This window comes from Amblyomma americanum, chromosome 1 (assembly GCF_052857255.1).
Source record: "Amblyomma americanum isolate KBUSLIRL-KWMA chromosome 1, ASM5285725v1, whole genome shotgun sequence".
Taxonomy (NCBI): domain Eukaryota; kingdom Metazoa; phylum Arthropoda; class Arachnida; order Ixodida; family Ixodidae; genus Amblyomma; species Amblyomma americanum.
In genome coordinates this window covers 224,459,417-224,477,394 of record NC_135497.1, presented here as the reverse complement: position 1 = coordinate 224,477,394, position 17,978 = coordinate 224,459,417, and positions in this window count along the sequence as shown.

Below are 17,978 nucleotides of genomic sequence, written 5' to 3'. Positions count from 1 at the left end.
TTGTCAGCGCGTAGTTGTGTCTGTGTGCAAAAACTAGGATACGCCAAGAATACTTATAAAACAATGCAGTGGCATTTACCGCGATAGTTACAAAGAGTGCTAAGGAGAGAATAGACTCAGAACAAGGAAAGTTTGTAGGCCGCTTAATTACCACGCGTGGTGATATTGCGATAGCATTGGATCTTATAACTGAATTTCACTGCTTCTAATCTCCTGTCATTTCGTGCGGCTTGCTGCATGCTCGTGTGATGGCGCTGGTAGAGAAGACGAGGAATACGACGATTAGCGGACCTGCTATCTGTGCCCAGTCCCTAATTTTCAGTGTTCCTTCAAAGTCTGAGAATTCTGAGATCTTTTCTGCGTGTCTATTCGCTGTACGACGACCAGGGGCTCCCCGCGCACCGGGAGAAGCACGTCAAAGGATCGTCTGGGCGCTCGATCGGCGCCGTACCCGCCCCGATGTGGAACTTCCCCGCCGCATGCTCGATTTTATTCTCATTGCGCTCCTCAGGATTACCATCTACGAAGATAGTTATACCTTTGGTTCTAGAATGTTTATTGCTTGGAGTGGCGTGATTGGAGTTCGGTGCTGAGGCTGGCGACCAGGCGGTTGGCGACTATGGGATAGGTTCTAGGAACAGCAGGGGAGAGTTATTAGTAGAGTTCGCAGATAGAAATAATTTACGTATCATGAATACCTTCTTCCTCAAACGAGAGAACAGGAAGTGGACCTTGAATAACCCCAAAGGTGAGACTAAAAATGAAATCGACTTCATACTATGCGCTAAACCTGGCATCGTTCAGGATATGGACGTCCTAGGAAAGGTGCGCTATAGCGACCACAGATTGGTAAGGTCTCGAATAAGCTTAGACTTGAAGAGGGAATGGATGAAAGTAGTGAAGAGGAAGTCTATTAACAAGTTAGCGGTAAGAGGGAAGGTAGAGAAATTCAATATATCGCTGCAGAACAGATATTCAGCTTTAAGTGATGAAGACCATATTAATTAAGATGGTTCATTAAGGTTCATAAATGAACGATAATCTGACAGCCATCATTACAGAGTGCGCAGTAGAAGTAGGCGGTAGGACGGTTCGACAGGATATCGGCAAGCTATCGCAGGAGACGAACGTTCTGATTAAGAAACGCCAAAGCATGAGAGCGTCTAACCCTACAGACAGAACAGAACTAGCAGATCTATTGAAGTTAATAAATAAGCGCAAGGTAGCCGACATAAGAAAGCTTAATATGGAGAGACTCGAGCATGCTCTAAAGAACTGAGGTCGCCTAAAAGCGGTGAAGAGGAGACTATAGGCATTGGTAAAAACCAGATGTACGTGTTACGATACAAGGAAGGCAATATGGAGAAGGCAGTTAAAGTAGCCGAAGGGTTCTGCACAAATCTATACGCTAGCCAATGCAATCAGAACGTTAATGAGAGAGGCAGTAGCGCACAGCAATGCGCCATCCTGCCAGTAACGAAAGCGGAAGTAAGAAACCCCTTGGGGCAATGGCCGCCGCGGTGGCTCAGTGGTTATGGCACTCGGCTGCTGACCCGAAAGACGCGGGTTCGATTTCGCCCGCGGGGGTCGAATTTCAATGGAGGTGAAATTCTAGAGGTCCGTGAGCTGTGCGATGTCAGTGCACGTTAAAGAACCCCAGGTGGTCGAAATTTCCGGGGCGCTTCACTACGGCGTTCCTCGTAGCCTGAGTTTCTTCGGGACGTAAACTCGTATAAACCATAAACCCAAACCAAACCTTAGGAGCAATGCAAAGGGGGAAAGCAGCTGGGGATGGAGGATCAGGTAAAAGCTGATCAGTTGAAGGATGGAGGGGAGATTATGCTAGAAAAACTAGCCACCCTGTATACGCAGTGCCTTATTACCTCGCCCGTACCAGGAGCTTGGAAGGACGTAAACATTATCTTATTTCATAAGAAGGAGACGCCAAGGACTTGAAAAATTACAGACCGATCAGCTTAATGTCCGTTGCCTACAAGGTATTTACTAAGGTAATCGCTAATAGAGTCAGGGCAACGTTAGACTTTAATCAACCAAATGATCAGGCAGGCTTTCGTAAAGGATATTCCACAATAGATCATATTCACACTATCAATCAGGTGATAGAGAAATGCGCAGATTATAGCCAAACTCTATATATAGCTTTCATTGATTACGAGAAAGCATTCGACTCAGTGGAAACCTCAGCATTCATACAGGCATTGCGTAATCAGGGGGTAGAAGAGCCTTATGTGAAAATACTGGAAGATATATATATATATAGCAACTGCACAGCTACTATAGTCCTCCATAAAGGCAGCAATAAAATTCCAATAAGGAAGGGCGTCAGGCAAGGAGACACGATCTCGCCAATGCTGTTCACCGCATGTTTACAGGAGGTATTTCGAGGCCTGAACTGGGAACAGTTGGGAATAAGAATAAATGGAGAATACCTAAATAATCTGCGATTTGCTGATGACATTGCCTTGCTGAGTCACTCAGGAGGTGAACTGCAAATCATGATCAATGAGTTAGACAGGCAGAGCAGGTCGATGGGTCTAAAAATTAACATGCAGAAAACCAAGGTAATGTTCAACAGCCTAGCAAGGGAACAACAGTTCACAATTGGCAGCGAGAGCCTAGAAATTGTGACGGAATACGTCTACTTAGGGCAGGTAGTGACAGCTGATCCGGATCATGAGAGGGAGATAACTAAAAGGATAAGAATGGGGTGGAGCGCATATGGCAAATTCTCGCAGATCATGAGTGGCAGTTTACCAATTTCCCTCAAGAGGAAAGTGTACAACAGCATAATCTTACCGGTACTCACCTACGGAGCAGAAACGTGGAGGCTAACGAAAAGGGTTCAGCTTAAGTTAAGGACAACGCAGCGAGCCATGGAAAGAAAAATGATAGGTGTAACGTTAAGAGATCGGAAGCGGGCAGAGTGGGTGAGGGAACAAACACGGGTTAATGACATCCTAGTCGAAATCAAGAGAAAGAAATGGGCTTGGGCAGGGCATGTAATGCGAAGACAAGATAACCGCTGGTCCTTAAGGGTAACGGAGTGGGTTCCAAGAGAAAGTAAGCGTAGCAGGGGGCGGCAGAAGGTTAGGTGGGCGGATGAGATGAAGAAGTTTGCAGGCAAAGGGTGGATACAGCTGGCAAAGGATAGGGTTAATTGGAGAGACATGGGAGAGGCCTTTGCCCTGCAGTGGGTGTAGTAAGGCTGATGATGATGATGATGCGCGTACTTCGACAGCACCAGCAATGAAATGCTTGTTCTGCTACGCTCATAACAGAATTACCTTGTCCTCCGGTTGTGCTCTTAGCCGCACGTCGTTTAGTTGCAGCATGTGAACTACAAAATTACTCCTGTCTCTTACATGCCAACATGGACCACAGTATATTTCTGCTGTGTGCCGAAATCCGCTTCGTGAACATGGAAGCTTGTTTTCTTGCGACGAACCACTGCCCTTGTCGAAGTTGAGCACACACCGCACAGGTGCTTAAAATACATGCGTGGCGATGGCTGAGCGGAGCCTTTCGGCTCGGGCTAAGCTCCGGGGCTCTAAGCTCCAGGTTGTTGTTGTGCCCTAGGCGATAAACTTCATGTAGGCGAACAAGCTCAATTTCGACGGTGTTTTCCCGAAAGTGGCTCGTACATGCCGGCAGCTTTGCGGTTGCTCCTCCCCAGTGTGTTGTGGTGGATCACGCCTTCGCCTTGGCATGCACATCGGCCTGGTCATCGCCATTGTGCCAGCATAGTAACCATATGCCTCAAATAAATTCGATGTACTATTGCTCTCGACGTGGCTTCATGTAGAGTTTTTTAAACTTTAAAAATGAACATTTTATTTGCCGGTAAAAAAAAAGCTATCATGATATTACTAACGCATTACTTTCGGGTGCTCTGCCGGGTAAGATGCACATGTTGTTCCGGGTAAGGGCGCGCGATCCCCAGAACGTTTTCACGAGACGTCAGCTGCGCGGCACACCTACGCGGCCAGCGCGTATCAAGATGGCGGTCGCACTGCCTCGCTGCTTACGAGCGAGACAAATCCTGTTGTCCGGCATCCAATAATGAGCTTAGCAAAGCTCATCTAGTGACTTTGAATTAGCCCATCCCAGGGCGTGGCGGAGGGGTGTCAGCGCCCTTGGACGCACCTATTGGAGAAGCTGGGCGCGCTGGCCCCTCCCCACCTCCCTTTGTTCATCGTTTTTCTAAAGCCCCTTGATAATTTGAAAGTAGGGACACTCCTCCGCGCCGCGCTTTCCTCCTCGATTCTCCTCGCGTGGCGGCTGCGAGCTCTGCGCACGACACGCTTTTTCTCGTGGGCGCTTTTACGTTTGGAGACGCCAACATGCCAAGAATAATCAAGCCACTAGAAGCATAAATCGACAGAGGCTTCAAAGGGCCGTCGACGTGGTTGCAGCGCCACGAGTGGCAGGTGGTGGCGTCTACAAGGAACCTCCCCCCCCCCCCTGCTGTTTACGGGGTGAAACGGCCCTTCGCTGCCTGAGAACGGCTTTGGTGAACCTGTCGTTTGTTCTCAACGCCGGACCCACCCGTGCTTTTCCTTATACGTGGAACCTTCTGCAAACTGCAGTGGCATCCTTTCGTTCCCACGCTACCGCTGTGAAGTGCAGGTGGCTGACCTTCGACGCTGCTTGGGACCCGCTTGGGGCTATTCATCACTGCTGCCTGGACAGCGCGGACCATAACTTGCCAGAAGTGGCAAGATTGTGTTGTTGGGGGCGTCCTGGAAGGCGGAACCTAAAGACTGGACACGTGATCTACATCACAGTGATTCGACGCATTTTTAATGAACTAGATTCCCCAACTAAGGACCTGGGGACAGGGGACCCTATTTAAGCAGCGATCTGGCGTGTGATCAGCCAGCTCCTGATTCACTCTTTCGAACTATGTAAAAAAGTAAATAAACCCGTTCAGTCTCTCCTCCACCTCGAAGACCCTCCCATCTCTTCGTCACCCCACAACAGCAGTCTCCCGATCCGGAACCCGGGGACACCGACCTTGGCGAGAGACGGCACAGGCGAACCAGGGGCCCGCATCTAACAGCGCCCGCCGGCCGGCCGCAGCAGTGAGTGAAGAGCGTGTTTTTGGGCCAGGTCTGCGCTCCAGGAGTGCGCACGCAAAGTATTTGAAAAATTGCGAGAAAAGCATTGACAATGCCCAAAGTAACGTTCATGAAGAGGTTGGTTTCTTCTTAGAACTGTTTGAATGGGGAATACTGAGGTAAACAAAGCTTTCAGGCGAGTTCGGTACTGCAGACGCTTTTTAAGTCACATGATAAGGTGTCTTACTTTGTGCACCTGACCTAGTACTGCCTCTGACTTTTTCTGTGTTTGTTTCTTAAGGGCGTTAACTCTGTCACCGCAGTAAAACTTCGGAAAACGACCCAGGGAGTTTCTTTGAACTTCAAGATCAGAGAAGGTCGAATCGGGACTTAATTACGGTACTGTCAAGCTGTCTAAGTATAGTATATATCACGTGATCAACCGTGAGTTTGGATCATTGGTTACTTATACACTTATTTTCACCAGTTACTGGGCCAAATTAATTTATATTTAGTAAATTGCAATTAAAATCTAAATTTGTGCTGCAGCACCGAGCCATATACCGTTGGAAAGCATAGGCCAAGTGTAATGGCACTGTGATTGTTAGCGATCCGCATTAATTTGCGCTAATTAGTTAATTTTGTATAAAACCAAACTTTGAGCTAGACAATCAAGTTATATACTGTTGAAAAGCTTAAGATGAATGCAAATGCTCTGAATTAGCGATCCCTATAAGTTAATATTAATGAGCTATATGTAATCAAAATCACCCTTTGCATTATAGCATCGAGTCATATACTTTCGAAAGCCTAATTTCAGTGCAAATGAGCTGTGCTAGTTACAGACCCGAATTAATTAGTGCTAATTATTTAACTGCAGTTAAATACAAACATTGCACTATAGATGGAAAACTAAGGGCAAGTGCAAACGCAATATGCTAGCTAGCCAAACTAAAAGAACAACAACACAGCAACAGAGATAACACTCTAACTAGGCTTAGCACGAACTGCTTCGAAATGTTTTTCTTTGCTTGTGCATACTTGCGTGCAGTAGGTCTTATTTAGCGTGCACCTGATTACAATAAATTAGACATGAGTGCATCTTCCGTCCATAGGTATGTCTCATCAGTGTGGAAGAGGCTTTTGCATTCTACCTGTTCACTGAATAAAAGAGTTGCGCACTTTCAATGCGATCAAGGAGCGCGGACAACCATTCATCGGCCGCAATTCATAGAACAATATTAGGCACTGGTGCCAAGGAAGCTTAAGAATATACTCGGTATACCTATGAGAGTATGCATTCTATATCTCTAGGAAAGATAAGCACCTCTCAACAATATAGTATTATACTTGACACCGAAATTTCGTTTCACTAATTAGCAAACGATATAAAGCTGGTATTTTGATTAGGCATAAAAAATGTATCATTAAAGAAAATGAGAGCATGGTCAGCAGGATGATTTATTTTCGCGCATGCACAAGAACGTTGATTGACAAGATACCCGTAGCAGACGGGAGAATAACATAATCACATAATATTCAGCATCTACCCTAGTGCAGAAATGTGATATGCAGTAGCGATGACAGTTGAGAAAAAACATGCTCAAGGAAATACAACAGTGCTTTATGTCATAGGTCAAATCAACGTCACTTTGTACATGTATACAGCAGTTTCATGCAACCGAAAGTTGACGAACAATGAGATCTTACGCTAAAATCTTCTCTGTTAAAAATTGCAGATTTGTTGTTAAAAAGACGACGCTGCAGGTGCAAGAACTAGCACATTTTGACGCCAGTCGCTATTTGCAGAGAAGATGCAATGCGCGGATGCTTAGGAGATTCGTTCCGTTCAGGCCTCGCATGCAAAATAACCTAAAAACAAAGCAGCAAACAACCCTCGAAGGATGCCTTCCAACCAACGGCGTCAACCATTCGTTATGACGTCGTGGTTAATCCCCTAACGTAAATATATATGGTATCATGACTACCGCATAATCATCTTGCTGCAGTTGTACGCGCGACCGCACGGTATAGCGCTTGCATGTGCAATAAAAGCACAGCGCGTAATATTCGCTCGCCGAGCCTATGAGAAAAATGGCGCGACAGAAAAAGAAAAACACAAGCAAAACGCCGGACCCCCGCGTTTCCAAGGGCAACGGCAGGGAGACCAATCATCGCGCAAGAAATCTCCTCACCCCTTCCTGCTAGGAGAAGGCGAGGAGGTCGCGCGGCGGCGGCAAAGTTCAATGGTTGGCGGAACTTTCATATTATCAAGGGCCTTTACGTTTTTCGCCCCGCGAACGCCCCTCAGTTGGAGCGTTTAGTTTCGAACCTCGCAACAATATGACGGCTTGAAGGGAGGGGGGGTGGTGTAGAGTCACGCAGGATCGTCCTGCCAAATCTGACAGTGTCACGCCCTTCAACCGTAATCAAGACCCTCGGAGAAACCGGATGTTCGACTGGTAGGGTGAGCGTGGGGAAGCTTAATCCTCAACTTCTATGCTACGAGCACAGCCCAGTGTCCAATATGGCGGCGCCCTTCCACCTTTTTTCTGAAAATGTCTACGCGTGTGCAAGCGAGCAAGAAAGCATCCGTTCCGACCCGAACATGTCAGTCCTCTTTATAAAGTCGGACCGCTTCCTCATGGAGCAGAAGGCTGCAGCCCGCCAGGCGGACCGACGCCGACTGCACTTTTGTCAATCCTGCGCCCCTTCCTGCAGGGCTTCCCCGCAGGTTCTCATGCACAACGCCCGCGCCGGAACGGCCTACACTGCCGAAATTCTTGCGCAGTGGCGAAACTACTCTCCCAAGAGAGGACATAACGCCACATGGACGAACGACGGCGCTGAGGCCTCCGACACCGGTGTCTTCTTCTTCTTGCGACACAGGCGTCAGTCCGACTATTTTTAACCTTCTGTGGGAGTGTGCCGGGATGCAGCAAATTCCCGCTCAGCACATCGCCCGGGATGTTCGCCAGCATACACAACTGGATCGTGCTCCGGAACTCGGCTCGCGCTGACACGCTTCTGTCCTTGTGGGCATTTGTGCGCACCACCCGCGCCGACCGACGCATGCGAACTTTCCTGCTCTACTCCCGGGCCAACCCAATCACTAGGTCACAGAGCCATCCTCATTGATATAAAAGAATTCAATCAATCTATACCTACGCTTCAGAGGTCGGCGGCGCAGAAGCGCAGACAGCGCTAATTCTATATAGTAATAGCCTGCCTAAATTACGAGCAGACCGAGGTGACAGATAACGATACATACTTTTCGTTATAGTGCGAAGTGAAAGTACGGAACGAATGCCTACCTCTTCTGACGTAGGTTACGTCGCCTGCCGCCGTCGCTTGCATGCAACCCGATGCGATCGAGGGACCGCAGTGCGCGCGCTGCGCGCTTGCGGGTGTGGAAACGTCTATCCGTGTAATTTGTGGAAGTGCGGAGGTGTAAGAGTGAGCTAACTTCTCTTTGCAGGTCCTCGAAAGCTTCATTTACGCGTAGCAAAGCAACGACGGGCATACGTTGAACGTGACTTAAGCCATGGGCCTACATCGACGTGCGTCTTTGAGAATCGGTTGGGTACGTCGGACGTATCTCGTCGTAACGAATACCCATATAGCCGTTTTTTATTGCATGCGTGCAATGTACGCAGAGCGTACGCTGCATGCTTGGCCGCGTAGATATAGGAGCTAGTTGTCCAGGTGACATTCGAACAAGATGAAGAAGTAGCAGACGAAGAAGCAGATTTAAGATATATGTGCCATTGCTCCAGAGGCAATGACAACAACATGAGCTCAAATGCAGATTTAAGAGTGAGAGGGGGCAAACGATGAAGTTAGATAGGAAAGCCATGCTGAATCACATTTTTGGAGGGTTTTAGTGACTGTAGCTCCTTGGGACCGCCGCCCTCTAACCCCACCATGAGTGACCTATAAATCCGCCATTGCGCGATCTTTTAGGAACACTAAGGCTAGTAGGGAAAGTAGGCATTGGCATAGTTTAAAGCTATAACAGAGCGGAAGACGCTGCAGCGCGGTTTCGAACAACACGTGAACAAGCTGTGTAAGCTAATCACAAGTAGCCGCCACAAATGAGTCAGTCGAACTTCGATACCACTATCGAACAAAGAGGCGTACATCGACACCGGTTAAACCATGTACCATGACCTGAGCCTGTCACCAATTTTGAGGCTCTTAACGCATATTTTGCTTATGTTTTACGGAAAGCAGTTGTTTGGCGACATAATATGTCGTTGTCGGCGGCGGCATCCACGCAAGCACCCCCCCCCCCCCTCCCATTCCCACGAATGCTTACTGCGCTCGGCTACTTCAGCACTATCAACGCCGCGCCCCATGCTCCTCATCCTAAATGACAGCGCCTCCCCCCCCCCACCCCTCCTGTGCAGTCATGCGTGAGTGCCTGAGGCACGCGTGCCATCTTACAGAAGCCGGTGCAGCAACCAGTCATGTAGAAGGGAGGTAGAGGTGGGTACGTGCACCTCTGCCCTGACATCCCCACCTCTACCCCTTTTCCTCGTGACAGGTTGCTGCACTGGGCTGCTCCTGCACTCTCAGCAAAAGGTTGTCAGAGCTAATGCGAGTGAATCGGCAAAAAGCAACAGACATACCACACGCCTAACCAGGTCGTGCTGAAAACTCCGACTGGCATGAGCATTTCGCACCACCCAGCTATCGTGAAACAGCATCCCGTCGCTTCTTCAAGATGGCGCCTATATAAGCGAAGCATCATTGATAAAATAGGAGTAGATAGTCACCGGTCTGTAACTGTTTCTCTTGTCTTTGTCTCGATGGCGTTTTTCGGGCTGTAATTCAGAAGGACAGACTGTCGACGTAGTCTGTAGAGTAATCTAATTTGGCGTTAGTGCGGATGTGACTGCGGGGATTTTTAAGTCACTGTGGTTATCACATGTTTGCGTGAGGACTAAAATAAAGAAACGGATGGTTGGCTGAGGACTTCCAAGAGAATTGTGTGCTTGTGTGTGCGGGATGCAAAGAAAGCTGCCCATTCAAAACTCACGAAAGCTAGAAAGCGAGCCGAGGAGAAGGATATACGAATGATGTCCGCCACAAAATCTTCAGCTGTAAATCGGACGCATATGAATACCAAATGCGGACTAAAGATGTCTTCAGGACCGCTCCGTGCAAAAAAAAGGAGGCTTCTCAGCGAATGCCTTCCGTAGGTCGATACCGGACATTTTGACGTGCTGAGGGGGTTAAAATGCGGTTATTTTTTGCCATGATTTCCTAAGGACATTCATAGAGCGCAGTTCATCGGATAGTGGACATCCACAGAAGATGGGCTCCGCAGCAACTTCAACAGCTAATTTAAGCTGGCCCTTCCACTGGGAGAGTGAGAAAGATAATCTTCAATTCCAGAGGACACCTCAAGAACTAATTCGGGACAACGGCTCTAAGGGCTGATAGTGAGCTCGCAGGTCAGCGGCCAGCGCTCCCAAAGTTCTAGGAATGCACTTTGCAAAAAATTCCGCTCCCGTTTCCACCTTCCCCTCTAAGGGTTACCCCATGAATCAGCCTCCCGAGCAATCATGTCGTAGCATATATTTCTTTCGGGCAAAAAATATGGAAGCGCACAGCTTAATTAGCTCCAAACTATCTGATTTCTAAAACAAATTTATAGCGAACGGAGTAGTGCGTTATACCACGGCCCCTCGATCTTTCTATATAGGATGGCAGTACACAAAATTCGTAATACAATATACATTCAGGCGCTTGTGGTAACCGTCATGTAAAATATCTAGCTCACTCACTTATCTTGAGAGAGGCGGGTAGATTGAATAAGCACGACAAAAACATGGCGAAAAGATTAGTGTGCCACCCACAATTGCACATCGCTAACTGAACTGCATACTCGAGCATGAGATGTGCGCAGTGTTGTGCAACCACCTAACGCACATAATACGACGAGGCCTGGTTTTAATCATAAAAATGCTCGCTTGAAGTTCCTCGGCGCTTAATTTCTTTCCTATAACATGGCGTATTAAAGCTTGCGTAAGCAGTCGTACTCGCAAACTATGCTTAAACAACCAAAAAGCATCCAATTCCCACTAAGATGATTCTAATAGATTAGCTCATTCTCTGTTGCTTACACGCACTTTTTGGGACTGTTTCGGAGGTACAGAAAACAAACGGACCTCGATCTGCAGTGTATTTAAATTGGAATGTGCGAATAATTTGAACTAGTACCTAGTTTACGAACCACTTCGTTTTGTGTACAACGGTGGCATGCACATAAGGGAAGTATATCGTTTGCATTATTTTTCGCAGCCTCAAATAAAAGTGTTTTTACGCGAGCGTATGCGTGGAATGCGCATAAGGATAGTATATTGTTTGCATTAATTTTTTCGCAGCCTCAAATAAAAGTGTTTGTACGCGAGCGTATACGTTGCAATGGATGCAAGCCATGCCACAAATGACCTGGCTGGAGCCCTGTACGTGTGTAAGCCCGTTCGTCGACCCGCAGCTGATATTATGACGGACATCCTGTTCGCAACGAGTTGCTGACATACCAAAAGGAGATATATGTAGTCCGTTTCCATCCTGCCTGTCGGTGCATATACGAGCGCCTCCCAAATTTTGCTTTTAGCATAAGCTTCTCTTCCTAGCTGGAATGCTCGCACAGAGCAGCTACACCTGCGTGCCCTACTTGCAGTCTGACAGTGTGATTTCGTGTCAACAGGCCTGACTTAGATTATGGGGGGGCGTTATCCTCCTTTGAGGCCTATTTGCACGAGACGCCCTGATAGAACATAGTGATACTCCACAACATCGGTCTCTTAGAACTGCCCCCCTGAATCAGGGCGAAGGGCAAGGCTTCCCTGAACTCTTGAACCTTCGCGTATGAGCCAGGTTCAGGGTCACTCACGTCCCTACTTTCTGGACATCGAGGATCCATGACTGGTCGTCATTCCTCACTACCAAATCAGGAATCCGGTTGTCTGTTTGAAGTAATTCATTACATTACTAAGTTACGAGACCATAAAAGAAATTCATTACATTACTAAATTACCAGACCACAAAAGGAATTCACCGCATTAGAGATTACCAGAAAAATAATCAAAAGCGAGCAATTTCATTACAGTAACTCAATTACTGCCATGTCTGGCTGAGATGTTCATCATCATCATCATAGTCATCAGCCTTATTACACCCACTGCAGGGCAAAGGCCTCTCCCATGTATCTCCAATTAACCATGTCTTTTGCCAGCGTTACCACCCTTTGCCTGCAAACTTCTTAATCACATCCGCCCACCTAACCTTCTGCCGTCCCCTGCTACGCTTACTTTCTTTTGGAATACACTTCGTTACCCTTAAGGACAAGTGGTTATCTTGCCTTCGCATTACATGCCCTGCCCAAGCCCATTTCGACTAGGATGTCATTAACCCGCGTTTGTTCCCTCACCCGCTCTGCCCGCTTCCGGTCTCTTAACGTTGCACCTATCATTTTTCTTTCCATGGCTCGCTGCGTTGTCCTTAACTTAAGCTCAACTCTTTTCGTTAGCCCCCACGTTTCTGCCCCACAGGTGAGTACCGGTAATATATAGCTGTTCTACACTTTTCTCTTGAGAGAAATTGGTAAACTGCCATTCATGATTTTAAACAACCTGCCATATGCGCTCCACCCCATTCTTATCCTTCTAGTTATATCCCTCTCATGATCCGGATCAGCTGTCACTACCTGCCCTAAGGAGACGTATTCCTTTACCACTTCCAGGCGCTCACTGCCAATTGTGAACAGCTGTTTCCTTGCTAGACTGCAGAACATTACTTTGGTTTTCTGCATGTTAATTTTTAGACCCAGCATTCTGCTCTGCCTGTCTAACTCATTGATCATGATTTCCAGTTCACCTCCTGAGTGACTCAGCAAGGCAATGTCATCAGCGAATCGCAGATTATTTAGGTATTCTCAATTTACTCTTATTCCCAACTGTTCCCAATTCAGGCCTTGGAATACCTCCTGTAAACAGGCGGTGAATAGCATTGGCGAGATCGTGTGTCCTTGCCAGACGGCCTTTCTAGTTGGAATTTTATTGCTGAATTTATGGAGGACTGTGGTAGCTGTGCAGTTGCTGTATATATTTTCCAGTATTTTGGCATAAGGCTCTTCTACACCCTGATTACGCAATGCCTGTATGACTGCTGACGATTCCACTAAGTCGAATGCTTTCTCGTAATCAATGCAGGCTATATACAGAGGCTGGTTATATTCTGGGCATTTTTCTATCACCTGATTGATAGTATGAATATGATCTATTGTTGAATATCCTTTACAAAAGCCTGCCTGATCATTTGGTTGATTAAAGTCTAAGGTTGCCCTGACTCTACTAGCGATTACTTTAGTAAATACCTTGCAAGCAATAGATAGTAAGCTGATCGGTCTATAATTTGTCAAGTCCTTGGCGTCGCCCTTCTTATGAATTAAGATAATATTGGCATTCTTCCTAGCTTCGGTACGGTTGAGGTCATAAAGCATTGCGTATGCAGGGTGGCTAGTTTTTCTAGAACGATCTCCCCTGCATCCTTCAACAGATGTGCTATTACCCCATCCTCCCCAGCTGCTTTTCCCCCTTTATATTGTTCCTAAGGCTTTCTTTACTTCCTCTTTCGTTACTGGCGGGATGATACATTGCTCTGCGCTACTGTTTCTCTCTTTAACGCTATGATTACATAAGCTAGTGCACAGATTTGTGTAGAACTATTCGGCTATATTAACTATCTTATCCATATTGCTAATGACAGTGCCTTCCTTTTCTCTCAGCGCATACATCAGGTTTTTACCTATGCCTACTTGCCTCGTCACAGCTTTTAGGCTACCTCCGTTCTTTAGTTCATGATCGATTCTCTCCATATTCAACTTCCTTATGTCGGCTACCTTGCGCTTATTTATTAACCTCGATAGCTCTGTCAGTTCTATTCTGTCGGTAGGGTTAGACGCCCTCATGATTTGGTGTTTCTTAATCAGATCTTTCGTCACCTGAGATAGCTTTCCGGTATCCTGTCGAACTGTCCTACCTCATAGTTCTACTGCGCAATCCGTAATGATGGCTGTCAGATTATCGTCAATATTCTTACCATCACGATCGCCTTCATCAGTTAAAGTCGAATATCTGTTTTGCTGTGATATCTTGAATTCCTGTGTTGTCCCTCTTACCGATATAACTTGTTACTGGACTTACTCTTCACTAGCTTCTTCCGTTCCCTCTTGAAGTCGAAGCTAATTCGAGACCTTACCATTCTGTGGTCGCTACAGCACACCTTTCCGAGGACGGCCACATCCTGAACGATGCCTGGTTGAGCGCATAATATGAAGTCGATTTCATTTTTAGTCTCACCATTGGGGCTTTTCCAGGTCCACTTCCTGTTCTCTCTTTTGCGGAAGAAAGTATTCATGATACGCAAATTATTTCTATCTGCGAATTCTACTAATAAGTCTCCCCTGCTACTTCAAGAAGCTATCCCATAGTCGCCTACCGCGTGGTCGCCAGCCTCCTTCTTGCCCACCTTCGCATTGAAGTCACCCATCAGTACAGTGTAGTGTGATTTTACATCGTTTATTGCCGATTCCACGTCTTCATAGAGACTTTCAACGGTCTCGTCATCATGACTGGATGTAGGCGGGTAGGCCAGCACCACTTTCAGCTTGTACCTCCTATTGAGCCTAATTACAATATCTGCTGCCCTCTCGTTAATACTATAGATCTCTTCTACATTTCCAGGTATATTCTAAATAATGAGGAATCCCACACCTGGTTCTGAGATGTTAAACTGGTTCTGAGACGTTCTGAGGTGTTAAACCGGTTAAACACCATATACCATGCCAGGCAAGTATCCAAGTAGGCCCGAGGGAACCGCCCTCATATTCAAATCCCCTTATCGTTCTCTTGTTGAGGTTGTCCAACTTCCCCCAAATGAAGACTTTTCATTGCCCCCTTCGCGATAAAAAATCCTGTCACCGTGCCAGGCCACCCTCTAGTATCGCCAGCCACCTTCACCTTCCAGACGCCAGGAGCCCATGTAGCAGTGGAACGAATAAATGACGGCGAAATCGAATTCAAAGAACCAATGGGGAGGCGACTAATGTAGAGCGAAAGGCAAAAGCTCCCGCTGTCGGAGCTTCACCGCGTCAGTTCATGTGATCCCCTGTCAATTGTGTATTTGCAGTTAGGACAAGGTAATCTTGCAAAATGACTCGAGGGGGAAGGCTTGCTAGGTGAAAAATGTCAAGAAAATTGCTGGGGGGTCTTTCAGTCCCTTTATACGTGTACCATGGGTACACGTAAAGGGAAATTGTTCGTAGGACTCTCCTACAAAAGTTGAACATTTCGTAAAGCAACTGTACACTAATATAACTGCAAGGTAATCCAACTAATGTAAAATAAAAACTACTACTGCAACTGTAAAATCAAATAGTTACAGCAAATAATACCTTTACCATATTGTATACTCTGATCGCTTACCTCGGCCGCAAATGCACATGCGGAGATGGAGGCATCTGCACGTTCGCGTTGGCGGCCGCGGTATAAGCTGAAGGTGGAGGCTGCCGTGTGGGGATTAGGTGGAAGCTGGCAGGTGGAAAATGAATTTCTTGCGGGTGGCTGCCCAGAGGTGCGCCCATATTTACTACGTTGGTAGTATAGTCGATGTGTCAGAACAGACATCAGCTGCTGCTGAAACTATTGTGAAACACAAAGGAAATTAACCATAGATCAAATGCAGTAATGAGTTTCGTTCGCGCTATATACGCGGCTCCTGATAGCCTTTCAACCAAACTCTGCAAGTCGGTGACAGACAGTATGTTAAATGAAACTATATAACTTTCGCTGAACAGTAAATAAACGTATTTTGGAATCTTAGAGAATTTTAGAATATTTTTGCCGAATACCTCACAAAACCTATTCGAATTAATATTTTGCTTCGTTGCGTTTCTTTTACTGCGAGAACAGTAGTCGAGCCATTCCGCAAAATCCCGGCGACGGCATGTGAGGCCAAGGCTGCGCCGCCACCATCCGGCACGTATCGATGGGGCGCGCGCCATCCACCTCCCAATACAAGAAGTTACCTCGGGCCTCTCCCGTTAAGAAAAATATTGTCTACTTGCCTGTATGAGCCATACCATTCTGTTCACAGCGTGACGAAATTCAAGACTGCTGCGTGGAGGAGGGCCTCTGCGCCGTAGCACAATAGTGGCGCTGTACGTGAGCCGAGGTTGGAAGGCAACGTACTTCACTATTCCACTCACCTCAGTTGATGCAATGAGCTACATTGGAGCAAGAAGATCTGGATTTGATGTTCACTGAACGTGGAGAGTTGCTGATCGAGAGCGCGCCGCATCATTAGCTGCGGCGCGAACGCTTTCACTGCGCTAGTATCAGTTGCGGGCAGACGTCGGGGCTGCACATATATTTCCTCTGTATTTGAGCTTGCCGTGTTGGGCCGCAGCGCACATAGCCCGGCTGGGTCTATGGACTGCGCGGGGTTGCAGGGTCGAATATGAGTGGAGTGCCAAGTTTGAGGCGCGCGGAGCATGTTGTTTTTGGTGCCTGTGAAGCGATGGCACATACCGACGGCGGGGGATTGGCCAGGGTCTGGTGCGGAGCATGTCCAAGGAAGCACTTCTTTTTCGTTCGTCGGTGCGTGGTGTGGCGCGTGATGTGAGTGGATGAGAAAAGCTCTTCATGTACAAATGCACGAAGCAGTGTTCGTACCATGGCAAGCGCCAAAAAGCTTCTCTCTTAATTTGTGACCAAAGCATATATGACTTCATGCTGCGTAACAAAAATAACGCAGTGCGTCAAACCAAAGCTGAGAAATTACTAAGTATAAGATTTAGGAGCCCTTCATTGGAAAGACAACTTCTTGGAAGCAGGTGGTTGTGGGATCGTCTATTGGGAGTGCTCGGGAAAAATTAGCACCTCCTAGGGAGATTCCAGATGTACCGATGGGTTATGTTCGGACATTTTGAGAAGAGTTTGTGTTTGTTGTAGTAAAGTCGGTCCGGTGGTGACAATTCGTACCTTGGTGCGTTGGCTTTGATGTAGAAGAGGCCATGAGACTCTGTACTATTGAGGCTGAAGACTTTTAAACAACTATTTACAAGACTTACGTAGTGCAGGTGTCGATACGGCTGAGACGATCCGCGGTCACCCTAGCCGACCGCTTAAAGTTGATGCCAAGGACTCCGCCTCCCAACCACGAAGCATGGCGGGTCTTACATCAACAGAATAACACCCCGCGTTCGGCCTGCACAAGCGCGTGGCAGTCGAAAAGGGGAGCTAGCGAGAGAGACCTCTTGAAGGCGCGAAGCGTAAATTGACTCCTCCTCTCGGCAGAGCAAAGAAGCGGACAAAAAGAAAATTCCAAAACCAGCATTCTCTTCGCCTCCCCTCATCGCTCCCTGTTTTTTAAAACAAAAGGGGCGGAAAGAAAAGGTGGGATGGAGACCGTGACGTATCTATCCCATTGTGGTGCAACCCCTACGAACGACTCATCATTCTAATATGTGAACGCGCCCACAACTGCCATCCTTACACGCCCTTTATGAGAAATTTGCAGCCGATAACACAGTGGAAACAAACCCCATAAAAAATATTGAGCTGAAAAAAGAAAATTCTCTACAGAGAAGGCGAACTATATGCTAGCGCCCCTACAAAATCAACTTTGAGCACACTACGCGACATTAACGCATCGTACGTGTTTGAAAGTATTTCTCCCTCTCCCTCTATTTCTCCCTCGCAGTGTCCCCTCCAATTCTCGCCACACTTCCTCGAGCCAGCGAACAATGTTATGATTTTCGCAATAAGACAAGGGCGGGGAGGGAACAGTGTGGAGTCAGTTGACCTCCCACATCGAACACCACTG